The following is a 21,225-nucleotide window of genomic DNA, read 5'->3' as shown; positions in this document are numbered from 1 at the left end:
AATCTTTGCAATCCTGTGCCAATACTATTACACATTCTTATGCCAAGTTGGTACTCAAAGGCCCTATGCCTTCTGCTCCTGATCTTGAACAATGCAAAGATAAGACCCTTGCTGGTCCATCTAACAAAGGTGCAAAACCTGTGACAAATTTAGTGGCTACCAACTATAGTGTTCTTGATCAATTAAAATGAACTAATGCTCAAATCATGATCTTTAAGTTGCTTAAGATCTTGCTTGCTCATAGGAAAATTCTCAACAAAGCCCTTGCTAAGGCAAATGTACCTCAAGATCTTGATCCTGAGTGATTCCAATCTATGGTAGATCATCTAACCTCACCTTACTATATGTTAATTCATTGAGTCTTCTGTACAATCAACCTCTACACATTGAGGTCATGATACATCAGAAATGTGTTTTTTGGGTGCTCATTGATAATGGAGCTAGATTAAACATTGTCTTTGCTACTCTGCTTAGAAAATTAGACTATTCTAAGGAGTCTATTGATCCTCATTGTAAGATCACTATCAAAGTGTACGATGAAGCTGAGTGAAAGTCTCCAAGTCTTGTGGTGTTGCCTCTCTATGTTGGTCCTATAGAAAGGGATGTCACTTATCAGGTCCTTGATATTCTATTGGCTTACAATATTCTACTAGGAAGACCATGGATACATGAGATGTGTCATGTACCACACACTTATCATCAATGCATAAAATTTCCATTTCATGGCTCTAAAGTTACTATCCCTACAAGTACTAGCTATACCTGTAACATGCTAAAAGTTGCTGAAAACTTGGTATCTACTAATAGGGAATATTTCAATTACCATGATGATAAGATTAAGCAAATGGAATAGTCACTCCAACTAAAAGAAATTGGAATGGGTGAATATCACATAGAACCAGTGTTGTCATTGGCATCTCTTCCTAAGTCTCCCCGCCATTATGGTAGACCATCTGAAGTGAAGAGGCCATTCATGTTGATACCTCAAACCAAGTATAATGGTACTTTTGTCAAGGCTACAGTCCCCCTAGAGGAAAAAATTGAAAATAGAGCCATTGTTGTGTGGCTTTACAAAGAAGAAACTCTAGCTGACCTCGTAGAACAAACTCATGAGATCACTCCTGAGGAATACGACCCTACTCTTAGACTCATGAAATGCTTTGGCTATAGGGGAACTAGTCCTATTGGATGCAACAATAATGGTCTAATTGATCCTATTAAAGTGATAGCTCAAAGAAATAGAGATACATCTAGTCTAGGCTTTAAGAAGATTCCCTTCCACTTAGGGATTAACAAATTCATACCAGAACCTGAGAGTTCATCTAGAAATGAGTCACAAGCTGAGTTTGATGATCAGGAAGATAATATTGATGATGAGAATCCCTATCCTTATCCTATTCCTCATGATTTCCCTAAATTTTTTGCTAAACCCAATGATTTTGTGCCGTGTGTCAGCACTATGGATGGTACTATTGATTCTTTTGAGGACACTACTAATTCACATCATGCTCATTCAGAATAGGGAGAGTCTAGTCAAGATTTACGCATTGAGTACCTATGCAAAAATATAGATGATGAAGAAGAGTATGTCCCTATTATTGCTGGGGAATTCTATAGTCTTTCGCCATGTAGCATCGATTCTAAGGAATATGAATTTGACTCTCTTTCAAAAGCAACTACAGATAAAGACATAGATAAAGTTCATGTCTATGAAAACCAACTCGAAGTAGGTGAAACATCTAGGGTTAGGTCGGATGAGTTCGATCCAACTAGTGTCCTTGAGTCTTCAGTTGATGATTTTAGTACTCAAAGGCATTTGAAAATGCTTGAGGACAAAGCCGCTCTAGGTCCTAAATTGATTGTCCAAGCATTTAATGATTATACTATGAAAACAATCGAACCTGCCACTACTCTTTCACTCACATATCCCAAGCTTATAGACTAGAATTCCAATATATCTAGTGAAGTCCCTACATTCCAGAATGATTATGCTCTTGCCTGCTACTTAAATGTTGTCAAACTAGTAACGTCTTCCACCAGCAAACAAACTAGTAATATGACTAAATCTGACATCAAATATCTCGGTCATACAATCAAAAATTTAAAAAAATAGAAGGTCTGATGGTGAAAACCACATCATGGCAGTGTTGGAACCTAAAAAAGTAAAAATAAAAGATGTATTGAAGGGTGAAAACCTCTCTAAGATGCCTACAGATGAGATATTTGATGTGCTTCCCAGTCATTTTCAGGAAAGATCATCATTGTTGATAGAGCCAATACAGCCGATCAACTTGGGAATGGAAGAACATCCTCACATTATACATCTTACACAATCACTGTCCCTAGAGGAAAAAGAGGAGTTCATTGCTTTATTCTGAGAGAAAAAGATAAACTTTGCATGGACATATTTAGGCATGCTAGGGTTAGATCCTGAGCTCATTATGCATCACTTGTCCATCGCACTAGGTGTTAAACCAGTCAAATAGAAACTTAGGAAACTGCATCCTTATGTTGCATTGCACGTCAAAGTTGAATTGGAGAAACTTCTAAAAGTTGGTTTCATCTGTGCTATTGATTATGTTGAATGGATATCAAACATTTTTCCAGTATCCAAGCATGACAAATCTATTAGAGTTTGTACTAACTTCTACAATCTCAACTTAGCATGTCCTAAGGATGATTTTCCACTTCTTAACATTGATATGATAGTGGACATGATAGTAGGATATGAGATGTACTCACTCATGGACAAATTTTTTGGTTATAATCAGATCAAAATTGCACCAGAAGATTAGGAAAAGACTACTTTTACTTGTGCATGGGGAACCTTCTATTGGAACGTGATGCCATTTAGCTTAAAAAATGTTGGTGCTACATATCAGAGAGTAGTAACTACAATTTTCCATGATATGATGCATAAGACCATGGAGGACTACATGGATGATACCTTGTTCAAGAGTGTAAAATGTAATACTCATTTTCAAGATTTGGGACCTATCCTAGATCACATGGAAAAATTTAGTCTAAGGCTTAATCCTAAGAAATGTGCATTTGGCGTGACATTAGGGAAACTACTAGGATACATTGTGCTTGCAAAAGGAATCAAGATGGATCTAGAGAAAGTTCAAGCAATTATGGATATGCCTCCACCCCATAATATTGGTTAAATGAGAGGCTTACAAGGAAGACTTCAATCTATTCGCAGATTCATCTCACAGTTGGCGGATAGATCACAACCTTTTACCAAGACTCTACTTAAAGGTGTGAAATATAATTGGAGTTAGGATTATGAGAAAAGCTTGACACAGATAACTCTAGTATATTAGGTCCCCATTTTTGACCAAAATTTTTGATGAAAGGCCTATTTGGGTTGTTCAATTTATTTTATTTTTTAAATGAGCCCAATATCGTCAAAATTTTGACCATGGTTAAATTTTTAGTCAAAATTTTGACCATGGTTAAATTGATAACAAAAAAGGGCAAGCCAATATTCACTTAGTTTTTGTGTGTGTGACTACAACAGGTGTGAGTTTGGCACAGGGTCAATAGGAGAGGAGAAAGGAGGTAAGAATCAACCACCCTATAGTTTATGGCCACCAAGATCATCTATTTTGAATGCATTTGTTCCACTTTTGGGGATTTGAAACCACCATCTATGTATGGTGCCTATGATTTTTCATCAACTTTATGTACTTTTATGAATTGAAATTAATGCTAAAGAAATTTTGTAAGACTTTAAAGGCAAATTTGGATTCATTCTTCACCATTCAAGCTAACAATTCAAGAAAAGATCTTGGATTAAGATTCCAAGATTTTATGGATTCTCCAGAGAGATTGATAAAGAGGTATTTATCTATTTCAAAGAGTAATTAACCTTTCATTTGAATTCACTTGAGAAGTATTTCAATCATGAATCAGTCATATCTATTTGATTTTAAAGATAGGCCAAGGTATCAATTTTAGAAATACCTCTTTATATCTATTGGAGATAACCCATCATGTGTGTTTTCACAAACCCTAATGAGAGTGTTACATGTTGAGGATATTATCTATTTACCTTAATGCTCAGGATCAAAGAGAGGTTGATAATCTTGATAAATCAACTTGGATTAAAGGACTCTCACATCCACCTGTTAGTAGTCCTTGACACAATTTTTGTTGTCCAGGGTATTAGACTCCCCCTTGCTATGATTTGGGTTGCTACCATTCTGTAGACTCCCCCTTGTTATGATTTGGGCTACTACCATTCTATGAATGTTCCTCACTATGTCATATTTATCATCGACAAATGACATTGGAAGGCTTGCACATGCAGCAAATTAGAATGGAAGGAATTGGTAAGAATAAGACAATTTTTCGAAGTGTGCTTCTCAAATTGAATAGAACCCATTACTGATTCATTATGACTAATATTTGTATTGTAATTTATTTTTGTTTGATTATGACATCAACTAATATAAGCCTCACATTCTTTACATGCTGTCAATTTGATAACTATTATTTTTGTTGTAATGATAATATTATTCACTATGGACTTCTTCTGTATTGCCACTTGAATATTCTATCCATGCATGCTTTTTACCAATTTAATTGTATTGTGGCCAAGACATACCTAAGTGGGTGAAGTGTGATTATCCATTTCTCAATTTAGATTATTATCTCTTTTTAAATATGCAGTCTAAGGCTCTAGCCTCTAATTTGCTAATGTGCACTCTTTTCTTAATCTCTATTCTTTAACTTCTAGTGTGTTGTTATATCTAGACTATAAATAAAAATTTAGATGTAAGACAATTTTACTTTTGATTTGCAATTGATCAGTCCTCACAATCTGTCCCCCCTGCCCCTTGAAATGGTCATATTTAAAACAGTTTCCATTCCGTATAAAATTGTAAGATTATTATGGACTATGACAACTTTTCTTTCAACTTGTTCTCGCCTAGCAACATTGTTCCCAAATTACACATTAAGTCTGACAACTCTTCCAACCAAGTGATTAAATTAATATAGATCCTATTGGTTATTTTTTGGTTGCCCATAGGCATGCAACTACTAGTGAAATTATGTTGCACCATTGCATTGGTCAATGTTGATAAGGGTGAAGCAATATCTTTTAAGATTTCGACTAATAGGTAAATATAATATTGCAATAGATGTATTATCTATGAATTATTACAATTTTTTAGGATGCATTTTACTTGAATAAATGCAAAAATTCATAAGCAACAGCAAATAGAATTTAAATTTGACACTGCTATCAAGATTTAACTATGTAGTTCTTGAGTCAAACTCATTGGTCCATGTTTCATGAGCAGTGATTCACATGAATCCATCTCTCATGAGAACAAATGGAATGCACTTCACACTCATTGGATCTAGGTGATGCTCATAGAGGTGATGCATTTGGACTTTATGGGAGTTCACCCATCCCAGTACTACTCCAGCTTGAGCACGCTTAACTAAAGAGTTTCCTCCATGGTTGAGCGTGCTAAACTATGGAGTTTCCTCTATGGTTGAGTGCACTTAACTACAAATATTACTACTATAGGATGGCACAAATAGAATCTAAGTTGGGTATAAAGGATCCAACATGGGTGATTTACATGATGGCACTAGGTAGAACCAATGAGATGATATAGATAGAAAGATGTTCAGAACCCTTGTGAATGCACAACCATGAATAGCACAAGCATTGGATAGGTTACAAGACACTTGATCAATTGGTTTTGGCTAAAAAAAGATACAAGAATGGTAACCATGATAGATGAAGTAGGTTAGTATTAGTTCTTGGTTGTCAACAAAGTAGCAGATATCTGTCATCAAATGATAGTGCATTTGGCTATCCTGGACATGATAAGACAAACACATACAACTAATAGACCAATATAGCCAGACATTCCTCCCAAAGAGGAATAAGCACTAGCAAACCCTTAAGGTGGTGCTCAATGTGAAGGTATCATGTTAGATTCCAAATTGGGTACAAAGGATCAAACATGGGTGATTCACATGATGGCACTAGGTAGAACAAGCAAGATGATATAGATAGAGTGATGGTCATAACCCTTGTGAATGCACAACAATGAATAGCATAAGCATTGGATAGGTTATAGGACACTTGATCAACTGGATTTAGGTAGACGTAGAGACAGGACTGGTAGGCATGATAGAGGAAGTAGGTTAGTATTAGTTCTTGATTATCAAGCAACAGATCTCTTTCATCAAATGATAGTGCATTTGGCTCTCCTAGACAGTATAAGACAAACATGCACAGCTAATAGACCATTATAGTGAGACTTCCCTCCCAAAGATGTACAAGCACTAGCAAACCCTTAAGATGGTTTTGGATTTCAAGATGTCATGATGGCAGCTATAAATGAGTGGGATGTCTTGCCCCAACATGTAAAGATGCATTTCCACTGTCTCAATATTAAGCACTGAGAGTTCCCACAAGAGGCTAGAATATTTTGCATGAAAAATCACAAATTCTAATGTGGGTGGCAAGGATGGCTTAGTTATAAAACTAGACCCAAGTGAAATCACTGCAAGCAATAAGAAATTTGAATCCCATCAAGTGAACATAGATGGCTAAAAAAGGAGAAGTTGGAAGAGCTTAAATCTAGAAGTGCAATTTTCTTGTAGAAAAACAATCAAAGGTCATCAAGATACTCACAAGGTGATTTGGAAGACAAAACTAGACTTTCAATGCAAGGTTTGACATGGCATTCAAGCCATCAAAGAGCTGTGAGAGATTATGTTCAGACTTAAGTCTAAAATCTCCCAGGAAGTTCAATTTTTTGGGGGAAAATTAGATGAGTTTTTAAGTCATTAACTCCTACCATTGTTCATTACAGAGTTCTAGAAGATCATTTTGGCAAAGGAATCACTTAATTTTGAAGGAAAACTTGCCAAGGTAGAGTATGTTTCAAGCTTATCTTCAGAAATAAGATTTACACCTTTTTGGAAGAGGGTTTTCTTTTTCACTTCTAATCCATAAACATTTATTAAATGTGCTCTACTCAATCAATGAAATGTTTTTCCTAAAGTCTAACTAGTTATGAGAATGGAGGGATGCCTTCAGACTAATTTTCCAATTTTGTCTAAAAAACCTATCTAGTCCTAAGACTCATTCCCCATTATCGAGCCTCACAATGCATATTTGGGGTGATATTTAGCAAAGTGGTACATTAATTTTTAAGTTTGTTGGACATGTTGTAGGTTAGTCCTTAAAAAAAGAGTTTACGCATTGGTAAGGGAGTCTAATCTGTGGAATTAGGAATTCAAATAAGTCAAGTTAATTATGATTTTGATGTGCTAAATTTTGATTGCAACTATTTGCATATTTCATCTCCAGACTTAGTCCTCAAACTTTGTCTATAGATTTAGTCCTTAGAATTTCTTTTAGAACTTCAAAGTTTCAAGATTTTGATTCCCTTGCAAGTTTGGGCCACTTAAGGATCAATTTGATTAGAGATATAGGTTTAGACCTAGATAAGTTTTACAATGATGATAAGACATTCAAATTATTTTTTGAACACTTAGCAAACATGAACATCCTACAATGCATTGACTATGAGGAAATTGATGAGAAAAAGTGGATAATAATTGTTTTGAGCAAAATTCATGATGATATGTTTGGTTAGGATACCAAAACACCTTGAAAACTGAGGAATCGATACATATTTTTACTGAAATGAAATTATAAAGAAGGAAGTTGAGAAAAAATAGGGACTAAATGAGATACAAGAGAAATGGAATTGTCTTATATTAGGAAAACTAATGTAAGATGTTTAGCAAAAATTCTAGGATATAAAATGTATTGTAGTTCAAGACACATATAAATAATAACGGGAGTCATATAAACTACATATAAGACAGTTATAGACAAAGGAAAATTTTAATGTGTGCAAGATCATAAGACAACAACTACTTGAAAATGTGAGGATAATCAAACTTGAAATGATCCAACCATTTAGATTTGGATAACTGATTATGTATATATACTTTCATATCTTACATAAATTCCCTAATATGTCAAATTCATCTTGGGTGTCTAATAAATGCACTATGGAACTTATCACTGATTAGTACAACATGTATAATAAGGCTATGACTATAGAAGGTAACTTTGGAATGATTAAAGGTTTTCAAATTAATATGAAATAAAGACATAGAATTCCAAGGGCAATTATAGAGAAGTATGTAGAGAACATTTTTTATTTTATCAGCAATGATCTGGAAAATAATAACAATTTTTTATTTTAATATTAACTTCTCTAATGACAATAATAACAGTTCACATGCCTTGCCTATGATTTGAAATTTTGCATGCATCTTGCACTCTCTCATCCTGATGATGGATTATAGAGAGTGATCTGAAATGATGATGCTAAAAAACACACACAATTAAATCCAAAACAAACTTACATTACAAATGTATTGTGGAAATCTGATATTGTTAATTTTGCATGTATGTCTACTAGGACAATCACAACTTAAGCATATATATAATCTCATCAAATCTATTTTGATGCATTTCTGGCAATCATGGCATGCCATGACCACACTTTGTTTGTGAATTCTCTCAAATAATTCACATGCCTTTTCTATGCTTCCATTTTTCAAACATATCTACCATGGCAATTGTGACTACAACATCTGACAAAAATTATTTATGCTCTAATGCATGTCCATAGCTTGTTCCAAAGATCTTGTTTTGACACAAGCATCAATAATGTTGGCAAAGGTCGTGTGGTTTAGCTTTATACCTACCAATTGCATTTGCTTAAATATAAACACACACGTTATATATGTATTTAAACATATATAAACACACAGTTTTCTTGGAAAATTGAGTAGCTTTTTTTTCTTAGTTTCAATAGTGTGAGCTGTAATGCCCCGCCCGGAGATCCTTGGAAACAAGGATTCAAATCAAGCCAAGATATATTTTTTTAACAAGTATGAATGCACATGACAACATCATAAAGGGATCACATCAATCACAACGGAAGACTTCAACACAATCTCGGCAACCAACGAATCTCCGAACGCCACTACCAAACTGACACACACAAACAAAGCCAACAACGACAACAACAAGATGAGGGCACAAATGACCACTCATCAACAAAACACCAAGCTGGGGTAAAATGTAGAATCTCGAAATTTGGCTAAGCCTGAAATCCTGAAGCCCTGAAAATTGGCTAAGTTTGGATTTCTAAAGCCCTGAAATTTCCTAGAATCCATAACTTATCTCTGAGAGGTCTGAAACCTATCTCAAACGATTTGTCGCATATATTAAAATATATCTTAAGTATAAGGAATTAAACGATATATTTTAAACCCTGACTGAAATTCAAAAGAAATCTCCTGAATTCAAAATGCAACAACATAGGCTCGAAGAACGCCCAAAAGGGTATCCAAAACCACTCTCAAAAAGATCGCATCACGAAGAAAAGTGCTCACTGATGGCACGGGTAGATTTTTCACAAAAACCGTGCGACACTTTTTACTAAGGGAGGGCGATACTTCTCCTTAAGGCGTGCGACACTCTTTCAGTGTCATACGACATTTCTCAAGAAGGCATGCGACACTTTTCAGCATTGTACGACATTTCTCAAGAAGGCATGCGACACTTTTTAGCATCGTACGACATTTCTCAAGAAGGCGTGCGACACTCTTCCAGTGTCGTACAACATTTCTCAAGAAGCCGTGCGATACTTTACAGTGTCGTACGACATAGTTTGCATGGGCGTGCGATACTTTTTAAAGTGTCGCACCATGCTGAACAAATGTCGCCCATAAAAACACGAAAACACTCCCAGAAGCAAAAAGGACCAAAAAAGAGCAAAGAACCTCCACACCAGGGAGTACCGAATCCACAAAGGCTCAAGGAATGAACACTCGAGTGCAAGAACAACACAAAAAGGAGAACATCAACCATCTAAACTACAGCAGCATAGAACACACTGAATATAAACATCGCAGAGAACAAAAGCAACATCGCAATGTACATAAATATATCTTAGGAACAAAACAACCAAACTAAGTACGCGGTTCCTCCCAACCGTCAATAGCATCATAAGACCATCGTGGGTCCTAGCCATCCCCCGCGCGTAACATCCCAAGCCACCGACCAAATCGTCGGTACTGTCGTAATAGGGACGTCACTACTAAAAACATGCAACAATATAAGCATAAGGAAACCTAGCATGCTAGTAGTAAAGCATAAGATAATCCTACAGTAGATAACATCACCTATCACATGCTAAACAACAATAAGCAATAGATATGCTTAATACAATAATTCACAGCATCTAATCATATGCTAAACATCAATAAGTAACAGATATGCTTAATACAACAATTCACAGCATCTAATCATATGCTAAACATCATAATAAGGGAATGCATCAAATAAACTAACATCATCTAAACATGATATCCAAGCATTCCAATGAAAGCATAAATCACAAGAAAGCATACTCCGAAACCCGAAGTACCAAGTGAAAACATCCAGCAACGGTCACACTAGGACAAAGATAGTCTCTGTACACCGATCCCTAGTAGTGGTGAAGGTAGCTATGCCTCCCAACCACGTGGCACCCGTAGGTCCACACTCGCCGTACTGATGGAGATAATGATCCAACCACAAACACACATAAAGCACAACATCCAAGACTAACACTCACGCCAGACAGTATGATGGCTGAACCAAGAACCTAAGACAATGCAAGGAGTACATGTCCTGGTCAGACACTCAAAAGGCTGCTATGTAGGGACTGACATCATGGAGAGTCGCTTGGCATCGACAAGCCCAAGCTAGTATAGATAGCTACTCTTCTCAATAGAAGGCGCACAACCTAGGGCAGCTACTCTTCACGACGGAAGGCGCACAACCCACACATTTTAATTATCTTGTATTTATTACCACCCAAAGTTTTAATTTAATTATCACTTATATAAAACTTCCTCTGCCAACTGGGAAGTAGTCACCAGGTTACAGGATAGAAGCCCCCTCCATATGCTACCCTACCCTACCCATGCTCATCCTACAACAAGTGCCCATGGGCATGCATACTCCCATCCCAACCCCAATGATCATAACTTCCGGCAAATCCACGGAAGATCGGGCCTCGCAAGTCACCCAACAAATGTACGCGTACGTACTCGTGTGTGGCGCACTACCATCACGAAGATCATAACACAAGGACAGGAATGAGAACACAATGCAAAGAAAACACCCAACTGAAAGCAACACGGGAAGGACGGATTCTACATGAATCCCAAAGCCAAAAAAACCATACATCATAAAATCACTCAACCAGCCTCAATCCGAGAGTATGGATTCTACACGAATCCCAATGATGTAACAAGACCAAACATCATGAACTCACTCAATCGGCCTCAATCTAAGAGTATGGATTCTACACGAATCCCAATGATGTAACAAGACCAAACATCATGAACTCACTCAATCGGCCTCAATCTAAGAGTATGGATTCTACACGAATCCCAATGATGTAACAAGACCAAACATCATGAACTCACTCAATCGGCCTCAATTCGAGAGTATGGATTCTACACGAATCCTAGCATTCACGAAACAAAAGCAAAGGTCTAAAGGAAATCATAACACCAGGTATAAAATCACTCAACCGAACACAACGTCGAGAGTACGGATGCAACATGCATCCCAATGCAACATAACAGTGCAAAAGTGGTCTGACTGATATCCAAATAGATCACCAAGGTCCACAACCCACATTGTGCCAAGAAAACTTGAGAAAATAGGGTGGCACGCAAAACGAGGTAAAAACCCCAAAAATTTGAAAAACTTCAAAATTAAAACCCATTTGGCCTTTGGGTTCAAAAACCCCAAAAATCCAAAAATAACTAAAATCGGACACCGTATGAAAAAAACGGCCAGCATAATGGTGCAAAATCCCAAACCCTCATCCCAAAAAATAGGGAAATGTTCATACCTGCCCAACCGGGTAGAACTAACATACAAAAATGGAGGGGAACACTAATTCTCAGCCTCCAAACAAACGGCTACCAAAAACAGAAGCTGAAACGGAGCAGAAACAATAAAACGGGAAAGCCCTACCTCACAGCCAAAAGGGCAAAATGGGAATCTGAACCATAAAATAAATATCTTGCAGAAGTAGCTGAAAATTGCAGCAATCCAAGGTTTCCCCGAGCTGAATCTAACGAGCTCAACCTCGCGACGATCCCATGCCCGTAGCTCCCACAACGAACAAAACAGTAAATCCTCATGAACAGGATTTTGGGTTTTACTCTCAAACTTTCCAATTCAAAAGTGAGAAGTGAGGAATTAAATTCCTCTTTGGATATTTATTCACTTTTCGGGTGAATAATCGATTAGGAAATTTAACCAGCCAATCTAGTTAAACCCCGAATCGACCCAAATGAAAACAGGCTATTCCTATAAATAGGAATTCATCTATGGAAAAGCTGCCAGAAATTAAAATAAATCAATTAAAAGCCCAAAAACCCAAAAACACAAAAATCACCTTAACAACTTTCGCGAAAATGAAAACCTCTAAATGCACAGACACGCTTACTGGTCTAATCACATAATGCAAATGAGTTCGGATTTAATAATCACCGAAAGGTTTAAATTAAACATTTTAATAAAGGATACATCGACCATATAAGGACGACATTGGTAAAATATGAACGGCTGAATCACTAACTCCATGTGCCACTGCCAGGGATATAAATCCTGCACACTAAACAACACGATCAAGTGCAATTGCATATAATAATATAGCCGAAGCAATAAATGCATTAAATCACCTAATTTAACCATTTATTTAATTATATTAAAATAATCTATTTACATCACTCACGTTCGCATAAAGCATAACAACGCAGGAATGAAGTAAATAACCATAGCATTAAATTCATCACACAACATAATAAGAGATATGTCCAAATACCAGATAACATCACAAAACACACTGTCATCTCAAAATGGCATCATCATGCAATATGATTAATTGAACAGCATAGTAGTCTAAAATCCATGATACTGGAATCAAAGTGTAGCATCTGACCCTCGGGTCCTCTCAAATGTAAACATAACATGAGTAACAAATATCTCTCTAATCAGAAATATAACAAGGTAAATGCCTCAGCACATAACCCAATAAATCAACATGGACAATTCATTCTAATTACTTACACATTTAATAATGATTGATTACTCTGCATAAAAAGGCATTTAAAACACATAAGCAAACACAGTAAAAAACATGACTAACCACTACTACAGGAACCTAGTCCAGTGTAGCATGGTAAAAGAACATAGTGCAATCTCTGCACACATCTCAAGGTAATCACGGAACAACCTCATGATACCACATCGATCCTGGTAACCACTGGCACAAACCTCAGTGAACCAAGAATCACATCATAATCTCAAAGATCAAACAAAAGCATAAACAAAGCAACTGATAAAGAAACATAAATCCAAACACCTCAACGGTGTAGACCACTCAGGGTCACAATCATGATCCCATCACAACAAAAGATCAGCAAGGTTGCATCCATTAGGACGACTTACAAAAGTCAAATGGGAGAGGCACTACATGAGCTCTTTCTTTGCCTCTTGGTCTATGGATTGTGGAACTTTGAGCTTAATGGGCAGCCCATGGCAATCCAAACCAAGCACATAGTGCACCTTATACCCTTTAAGCAACATATATATGTTGATAAAATCTTTGAAAATCTTGTTCAAGGCATGCCCAATATCAAAATCTCCATTGGCATGAGGGGGACCATCATGAAGAGTAAAAATATCCCCCATGTTCTTGTTTGGAAACCTATTTAATATATGTTTCTCATCACACAACTTCTATATTTCTGGTTCAAGTGTTGTTGAATTGGCTCTAAGGGTGAAGCTTAGTTGAGGTAAGTCAACTGTATGCTTGTTCCTTCGTACTTTCGTATAGCTTCTATGTTGATTTATGCTGATTAGAAATGACTCAGCATATGACTGTCCATTAATTTGGCAACACTTGATATTGAACTCATTGTTTTACATCTCTGCAATGCTAAGGAGAATAATAAATTGTTGTTCCTTCTTTTCTATTGTCTACCACTGTTAATCACTGGTGCAAGTTAATCTCTAATATATGTATGTGTGTGTGTGTAGAGATTTATATATGTGTATATCTCTGTGTGTGTGTGTGTGTGTGTGTGTGTGTGTGTGTGTGTGTGTGTGTGTGTGTGTGTATGTATATATATATATATATATATATATATATATATATATATATATATATATGTATGTATACATATGTATATGTATGTATACATATGTATATGTATGTATACATATGTATATGTATGTATACATATGTATATGTATGTATACATATGTATATGTATGTATACATATGTATATGTATGTATACATATGTATATGTATGTATACATATGTATATGTATGTATACATATGTATATGTATGTATACATATGTATATGTATCTATACATATGTATATGTATGTATATATATATATATGTATATGTATATATGTATTTACAATTGTATTTATGTAGATATATATGTTTAAATGTATATTTCCATATATGTATATATGTATGTATGTATGTCTATATATATATATATATATATATATATATATATATATATATATATACAAACTATCTCCCATAAGTATATATACCTATATATGTATACATATGTAGATCTGAATCATTCATACGATGTCCTCTATATATGTATATTTCTATTTGTGACCAAAGCGAGAAGTGTAAGGTGCTAAATAGTTTTACGGATTCCTATTTTGAGAACAGGTGACTTGTCAGATATTTGTTTTAGCGGGGTAAGACCTCTTAACCCCTTACCCCCCTTCTTTTCATTGCCATGGAATATTTTTTTTTATTGCAAGTTATTCAAGGCTTGCAACATTTACCTCCAATGTCGACCATTTCTTTAATCAGACCAAAGATCTCAAAATTTTGTTGCTCCAATTTCCTCCAACATTAATATTTGTAACCCTCTCAGCTGTTGTTATTTGTAATCCCCAATATGTTGGGAAGGGAATTTGGCTAAGACAAATTTTGATCCAACCTTCTATTTTTTTTTGGAGGTTCTTCTATCAGAAATCCTCCCCTTGTATAAAAGGAGGTATGCCTTCTTAAAGACCCTTATAAAGGTCATCTATAATGTATACAGGACTCCGATCTTGGGCTATACCAGGGGTTTTCTTTGCCCTGTTCTTTTTCCCCTGGTGCCTGTAGTTGAACAAAGAAAAGCTTTTGTAAAATCTTCTAATAATATAATATAAAGTCTTGATCAGTGTTGCATATTAATGAATTTTATATCATATTAATGAATGTTATGTCATTGTATTGATTGAATGTTATAGTTCATAAATGGATTAATGAAATGAATGAAGTATGTAATTAGATGTTAATGGGGAATTTAGATTGATGTTAGTGGGAGGGGGTGAGGCCAGATGAGCTTCCACCTTCACATAGTTAGCCTCGTTAAGTAGAGAATATTAAAGTATTCTCAAAACGAAGTGAATCTCAAACTAACATACCTTATTTCCTTTATTATTAATGTTTTTTTAGTTGTTCTCCTAATTTTGTATGAAATAGAAATTATCATCTTCATCTTCAATTGGCTCTGAGGGTGAAGCTTGTTTGAGGTAAGTCAACTGTATGTTAAACTTGACACATCCTTTTGTTCCAATAAGTAATTGTTTCCTACTTGGGTTCTATCTTAAATTTGCTAAATCTTTAGGCTCTCATGCATATGTATAGAGGACATTGTGAAAAAGGATGGTTTGGATAAGTACTATTTCTTATTCATAATGGACGATTGAAAGGTTTATGAAAGTGGAATGATGTTTTTCTCTTTGGTTTGGAGCATGGTAAATAACTAACATTAGTCAATTCACATTGCAGGGCATATGGTAGTGGAAAGGAAGACAGTCCTTTGTGTGATGTCCCTAGATTTGAAAATGCACACATGAAGCTTTTATGATGTCATTATTTTTAGTCAATTATAGTTTTTCAACTTAGATAATAAATGATTCTTTTTCAATAATGAATTGATTTACATCTTTTGAATTACTTTATTGTAGGTTCATTATATTCTTATGGCTACCATGCTAAATGGTGCTACTATTATGGACAGTGCATTGCTTTTGATTGCAAGTAATGAGATTTTTCCTTAGCCCCAAACTTCAAAGCACCTTGCTATTGTAGAAATAATGTGTCTTCAGCATATTATTATTCTATAGAACAAAAATTACCTGATCCAGGAGAGTGTAGCAAACAACCAGCATGAGGCAATTCAGAAATGTATTCAAGTAAGTTGAAATTAATTCTGTGCATTTTAAATATATTTAATCTCAATGCTAAATGCATTGATGATTGTTACCAATTCTCATGTTAGCATTTGTTTTTCCTTGTGACTCTAAGGTGTTGTAAATATTTTGGTTCTATTAGGGTACAATTGTTTTTTGCAGCAAATAGATGCATTGCTATAGTTCAAGAGATCGACTAACTGTCATGGATGTTATCTAGCTCTCAGCCTATGGAGGAACCCATTTCACATTATTAATAGCATCCAAAACAACTTGCATGAATCCCTCAACAAATTCAAACCATTGTTCTATTGTTCTAAATATTGTAGGCTTTTTTGTCCCCCAATCATAAGGATATTAATTTTGGTATGCTTCTTCCATGATAAGACATGAGTGTGCATCTAAGCTCTTGACAATTGTCGTATTTTCATCACCCAAGACATCCAAACCAAAAAACTCCCCACTTTCTTTAGTAAACTTGCCATTATTATCTACAAGAAATGATACTGGAAGCTTATATTTCATGTCAATCAAAAAATCTTCTTGGCCATGGCCTGGGGCAGTATGAACCAGCCCTGTTCTAGATTTTGTCATTATGTAATCTCCACCCACAACAATAGGGAATTCCCTATTTTATAAGGGATGGATATAACTTCAATTTTCAAGATCCGAACCACAAAATGTTCCCAACACATCAAGCTCAAGTACCCCCCACTTCAATTGTAGAGTACTAACTAAATCTGCTGCAACAACAATATGTTGGCTACTTTCAAAAATAGGATTTTTAACACCTTCTGTAGCAGTATCTACATATGATTTTGTTCTTACCTAGACCATTGCATAAAAGAAACACCCACTAAAATATATGGATTTTCTTATGAAGAAATCTGAACTAAATATACAAATGGTGTGATAGAAAATAGCAATTGTTGTTTAATATTTGATGAAGTGTATGAAAATGGTTCACTTGAGTAGCTAAGAGCCAGTAGAACAAAAGAAAGTCTCCAAAAAACACATATCAAAGTACTTAAGATTGAAACAGATTTGTATCAAAACAAAAGCATCAGCACCAAAGTATGTAAAGTGGAAGGTATCGAAAGTGGACAGAGCATATGGTAGCATGCAAGCAAAAATTTTCCAAAAAGGTGTGCACACAGAATAGGTTAGTAACATTTTTTTTTCTTGGCCCATTTATCATATATTCTCTGATCAAGATCATTGATAAAATTTTGAATTTTTTTCTGGTCATGTTAAGCCAGAAATTAGCACATTCCCTTAGCCACTAGTAAAATTTTGTATTTTCTTTTTAGTGATTTTATGCCAGAAATCAACACATTCCCTCAGCCACTAGTTTGGATAGGTTTTAGTTGGCATGACAAGATGTGGAGTAAACACTTTGTCCATCTCTCCATTTTTTGTCAAATTGTCACTGTCAATCTGGTGCAAACCTTGAATCACAATCATTGAGTGAAAATTCTTAAACAATAGATATGGACATTGTAATAGGATCAATAGGGTGAATGCTAGGAAGTTGGCGGAATCCTTCAGGGCCACTAGGTTGCACTAGGCTCTTATTTACTCCATTATCAAACTTTTTGACCCCCAACAGTTCAACATTGGGCCCAATTTTCAAACTAAGATATAGGAAAAGGAAGTTCCTCTTGATCAACTTCTTGATAGCTTCCTCTGCTTCCTATGGACCCACAAACCTTCCATTGAGATGTCATGGCCAACTTTCTATGACCTTCAAATGCCTCTTGTTCAATCCAATTCATTTAAACTACAAAACTTAAAATGAGAAAACTAATCACTACACTATAATTTGGATAAAGAAATGTCACACTTAATAGCACCAAAAATAATGTCAAACTATTCGATATTGTGTTTAAGAATACATAATGCGAGAAGTTGGAAAATCATACATTAAGAGGTAAATAGTTTCCAATTACAAAAAAAAATCCTCAAATGAGAAATGAAAATTAGCACATGGAACTAGTGTTTGATGCAGTAGTTGTCACTTTAAAAAATATTTCATAGGTTCCAATTCACCATACTAAACTCTTCAGACCTTGAGTCCACACATTAGCTAGATTAGTTAAAACCAATGAATTTATTTTATGAAACCATTAATTAGGAAAGGACATTAAACCATTATTAGAGGCTTTCAAATTTATTCATTTGAAATTTGAGTTATACCTTGTTGGCTACAGATGACAACAAAGGTTGACAACCCTAAATAGGAATAGTATTTCAAGATATTTTGAAAATAACGTAATAAAAAAAATTTATATATGAAAAATAGGCCATTTCAACCTGCTAAGTTTCTGAGAGCTTGTTGGTTGCAATAATGTGTTGATATAGAGGGTAGTGTGTTATCCTTGATGAAGTATGTTTGTAGGCTTACTCCATTAAGGAAGAACATAAGCAAGAAGGGAAAAACCTTAGAGCAAAACTCGGTTAACAGATTTTTCTAAGGAAGAGTACAATTGACCATCCAAGATCTGAAAGGGTAAATAGAAAAGCAATTTGTGTGTTTGTTAATACCCAAACAATCATTTCATTACTTAGATTTTAAATTAGCATATTGACATTAAATGTTGGTAGTTTCATTTAGAATTGCATTCCAAGAATTCTTCCAAGGAGTATCATGAAACAGTAGTGAAGAAATGTTAAAATATTCCAAAATAAGAGAAGAAAGGAAGAAAACACTTGTATTGGCTTTTCAATAGGTGAATCAAACTTAAATATTGGAGGATAATTTTAATGTAGATAGAAGTTGTGCTACATTGCTACTAATTTGACTAGCATGAAATAAAATATTTTAAAAAAACATTTGAAACCACAAGACAAGTTCCTATTACATGAGAGGCAAATTGTAGGTGGATACTGAAGAGATGAGAAACTTGACTAATGCAACCAGCAAGTAGTCCTGAAACAAGAGAGGAGAGAATAAAATTTGTCCAAATTGATGAATCACTTGAATTTAATTGGTAGCCTTGGTTTAAAGTCATTGATAATGCCATTTGGGCTAGTTGAAAGGGAAAAGAAGTTGACCATTGACTGCAACAGCAACATTTGTAGGAATTGTCCATAGTCTTGTAATCCAGATAGGCAAACCAAACTGGGTAGAAGTCCTTTGAGAAAATCAGGAGTTGTGTCTGCTACGTTAACCATTTTGAAAATAACATAAACACTTCTTGATTTGTGTCCCTCTAGATACTCCAACTTAGCCTCAGCCAAAGCCATGCTAGATGAGGGACTCCAATTTTCCCAAATACTTCAATCTATGCAGCTTCATATATACTCTAGATCAAGTGTCAAATAGGGGGACCAGGCACATGATGCACCTTATACCCTTCAAGCAGCTTCTATCTGTTGATAAAATCTTTCAGTATCCTATTCAACGCATGCCATATGCAAATTTCCATTGACATAAGGGGGACAATCATGAAGAGTAAAAATATCCCCCGTGTTCTTGTTTGCAACCCTATTTAATATCTATTTCTCATCCCACAACTTCTATATTTGAGAAAATCAAGAGTTGTTTCTGCTACATTAACCATTTTGAACATAACATAAACACTTCTTGATATGTGTCCCTCTAGATACTCCAACTCAGCCTCAGCCAAAGCCATGCTAGATGAGGGACTCCAATTTTCCCAAATACTTCAATCTATGTAGCTTCATATATATGTTGGAGCAAGTGTCAAATAGGGGGACCAGGCACATGATGCACCTTATACCCTTCAAGAAACTTGTATCTGTTGATAAAATCTTTCAGTATCATGTTCAACGCATGCCATATGCAAATTTTCATTGGCATAAGGGGGACCATCATGAAGAGTAAAAATATCTCCCATGTTCTTATTTGCAACCCTATTTAATATCTATTTCTCATCCCAGAGCTTCTATATTTCTAGTTCATGTACTATTGAATTGGCTCTGAGGGTGAAACTTGTCTGAGGTAAGTCAACCGTATGCTTGTAATCATTTTCATCTTCAATTTTGCCTTGAGATATTTTATGTGTTTCTTCCATGATGAAAACCTTCTCTCCAAATGAAAGACTTGAGAAAGACCTATCAGAAACTAAAACAAGAAATGGGTATTATTTTTGCAACAAATAGATGCATTGCCAAATCGCTTAAAACTAGGGATGGATGTAGAGTTGTGTTTAAGAAAAACCTACAAAGAAGAAAGTGCAAGGCTAGAAGAAGCATCCAACAACCTATTTCTTCCTAGGATTATACATGTAACAGTTAAAGAGGATGAAATACTACCCCTAATTGGACATTGAAGAATTGCCTAGTCCATAGCCCTTAAATAAACAATGTTGACCAAGTTGAGATTAGAAACCTTATTCAACATGCTTTCACTTATTTTTCCACTTTGGCTTCTACATCAACACTCACATAGGGGATAGGAGCCCACAACAAAAATGAAGACTGTCGGTCTGTGGTGCAAGTTAATCAGTAGGGAGGAGGAGTTCTTAATCCATTTTTTGTGTATCCTGTAATCATGGCTTGCAAAGAGACCACATTTCTTTAAGGCATTCTATAAAATAGTTCACATGCCTTACCTATGATTTGACATTTTGCATGCATCTTGCACTCTCTCATCCTGATGATGGATTACAGAGAGTGATCTAAAATGATGGTGCTAAAAAACCCACAATGAAATCCAAAATGAACTTGCATTACAAATGGATTGTGGAAATCTGATATTGTTAATTTTGCATGCATGTCTACTAGGACAATCACAACTTAAACACATATATAATCTCATAAAATATATTATATATATGTTTAAGTTGTGATTGTCCTAGTAGACATGCATGCAAAATTAACAATATCAGATTTC

At 35.3% G+C, this 21,225-nt stretch overlaps 2 pseudogenes; both read right to left on the bottom strand.

Annotated features, from left to right (window-relative positions):
* Positions 1–16,544: 16,544 nt before the first annotated feature.
* LOC149554742 (isoleucine--tRNA ligase, chloroplastic/mitochondrial pseudogene) lies at positions 16,545–20,002 on the bottom strand (annotated as a pseudogene).
* A 71-nt stretch (positions 20,003–20,073) lies between these two features.
* LOC149554741 (isoleucine--tRNA ligase, chloroplastic/mitochondrial-like) lies at positions 20,074–20,679 on the bottom strand (annotated as a pseudogene).
* Between the last annotated feature and the right edge of the window lie 546 nt (positions 20,680–21,225).

This window comes from Cupressus sempervirens, chromosome 5 (assembly GCF_028749045.1).
Source record: "Cupressus sempervirens isolate cs-2001-9-10 chromosome 5, ASM2874904v1, whole genome shotgun sequence".
Taxonomy (NCBI): domain Eukaryota; kingdom Viridiplantae; phylum Streptophyta; class Pinopsida; order Cupressales; family Cupressaceae; genus Cupressus; species Cupressus sempervirens.
Note: the sequence above shows the minus strand (reverse complement) of the source record. Positions and strands in the feature narration are given on the sequence as shown.